Consider the following 2,584-nt stretch of genomic DNA (forward strand, 5'->3'; position numbering starts at 1 on the left):
TTTCAAACGTATACAGTACACTGATTCTAACAGTACACTAGACTGTGTTATAGGTAATATTTGCTTGTCATATTGGAGTTTTTACTCGATGTAAGTACAATTTTTAAACATGGCTTAAATGTAGTCAATTTCTATTATCCAATCAATTGTTGAATCATGCTAGATACTAGTATTATGAATGTGCAGGTCCTTTGCATTAAACTCTTTTTTACCAATTCAATACATATACAGTATTTTCTAACTATAGAATAAGCATGTCTATAAGATAAATATGACATTACACATTACTTTTGAAACAAGCTTAACTAGCCTTATCTCAATGTCATAACAATTTTCTCATGCAGTAGATGTTTAAAGTGAAATACTGAATTGAGAAAAAAACCTGAATGTTTAATATGCTGACGCATGTGGTGTGATGGATGTTTTAAATTCATTACAGATCATATTTCATTTTCTTTTCATGATGTGTATAATACTGTTTATATCAATCATTATTTCAATCCGATTTTATTGTAATATATAGTCATGAAGCTATAAATACGAATGGTGACATATGCACCAACAAACCAGTCGACAATTAATAGGCAAGTTATGTCTTCTCTATTACCTGAGCTCCTCAAAAGCCGGAGCTGTCAGAGCGACAAGTGACTTCCAACTTGCCCTTAACAGTATACAGTTATACAATTCTCTAGTACTAAGCCTAACTAAATTACCTAACACAGCTTGCATTGATATAATCTGGCCAACAATTCCGGCAACAAACTTTGCAATGTGCAAAATTTTTCCTTTTCCGACACAGAAAAGTATTTTACCGATAACATCAACTAATCTGTCTATCATTATTCTTAAAATGTTTTAAAGACTTATCAATTAGGTGATTCGTATTCACCTGAAAACTATTACCATGTAGTAAATCTGAGCAAATGCTACTTAATTTATTAACATTAAATAAATTAGCACTTAACTTTCGTTTTTTCTCTGGACATTCAAATTTCCAGTGACCAGGCTTGTAGCAGTAATAGCAAACTTCGGGCCTCCCACTTGCTTTTCCATTTGTGTCATTAGAAGTAGCAGATGAAGTTGGCCTGCTATACGGGGTTGGTATTTTCTTCTTAGCTTTCTCTGATTTTGTTTTTCTCTCCGCTCGTGTCTGCGCACTCAGAGTCTTACGGTCGTCCTCTAAATCCTCTCTGAGGAGATTCGTTGTATATTTCTGTACCACTTTCCATCCCATCTCGGACGAATCGACCATTTTAGGTAACTTCTGTCTGAAGCGTATAAGGTGTATACCTTCTGCTATTTTCTGCTTGGCTAAACCGGCACTTGGGTCCCTGGACTCCAAACTGGCATCGGCTTCCTTCAAATTTACGCATATGTTACGCATATGTTACGATTGAATTTGAACTGGTCTTCACACGACTTTCTTTGAAACTTGTAGTCATCGTTCACCGAAAGTTCATTTTGTAATCTGTTCATTTGTAATTCTGATCTCTCCTTCTGTTGATGATCGAATTCTTGTAGTTTCATTGAAAACATCCCTTCCATTTGTGACAATGAATCATTCTGCGATTTTCGAATTTCCTCCCCGACAATCTGCTTGACACTATTCTCGATGTCCCGATCCATCATGGCACTCAGAAAAAAATTATGTTCACTCAAATAAGGCAGTGCTAGAAATTACCAAATATACACCTATCATTTAACACAATAATCTTTCCCGGCCAAAAAAAAACTCATACGCCTTCGAACTACTACGTGAGAAGATAATTAATTCCCGTTACACCACGTGCCATGAAAATTAGGAATTCTCAAACATTCTTAAAAATTTAAAAGTACAAAACCACATGCAATTATCATTTAAACTCTTGCTGTTAAGTTAGTTTTTTTCAAAATAGAACAGATGAATTATTTCATCACCAATTGATAAGCCTAATCACTTTTCAAATTTAAAATCAAATGTTAAATTTACATTAATATTATCATTTTTTTTCTTTGAGACCTTCCATCTTCAAGTTTGCTTTTTTCTTTAATTTCAGATCAAAATGAAATTGGTGTTTGCAGCTGTGTTAAGCATTGTTTTGATCTCTCTTGGGAGATCATATGCATATTCCTGTTCATTGCAGTGCCTTATTAACAAATCATATTGTGTGAGCAGTTGTTCGGGAACGGCAAACTTTGAGCAGTACTGGTCATGTGCCGCTAACTGCAAAACTAAGTGTAACATCTGCTACGTCCGTTGTCCTAAGCCACGAGGAAAATATTCATGTAGATATTAAGGCGCAATTTTGAAATCTTCTTTTATTTTGTTTGTATTTTGGTTAGTTTGAACTCTCCAGATTTTAATAAATAAATAAACAGTTTACATTCAATTCATCAATATTATGTTCTGTTTAATCATATAAGCACACTTATGTGAGCAATATTAGTACTATACTTTTTGTGTTGTTTTCATATAACAGTCCATCAGTATCAAATTGCAACGGAATCCTACTGACAGTTCTTCAAAGCATTGTACAATAAATAAGGCAACATTAGTTTATATTAGTGTTCAAAAGTAGTAGAAAATCGATAGAGAGAAAACAAA

General features: G+C 33.7%; 1 long non-coding RNA gene across 1 annotated transcript; it reads left to right on the top strand.

Moving 5' to 3' along the window:
• Positions 1–2,369, top strand: LOC143043156 (uncharacterized). Its single transcript, XR_012968227.1, has 2 exons — positions 1–90; positions 2,037–2,369. It is a non-coding gene; the product is annotated as an uncharacterized LOC143043156 (long non-coding RNA).
• Positions 2,370–2,584: the final 215 nt, after the last annotated feature.

The sequence above is a fragment of the Mytilus galloprovincialis genome, chromosome 8 (assembly GCF_965363235.1).
Source record: "Mytilus galloprovincialis chromosome 8, xbMytGall1.hap1.1, whole genome shotgun sequence".
NCBI lineage: Eukaryota > Metazoa > Mollusca > Bivalvia > Mytilida > Mytilidae > Mytilus > Mytilus galloprovincialis.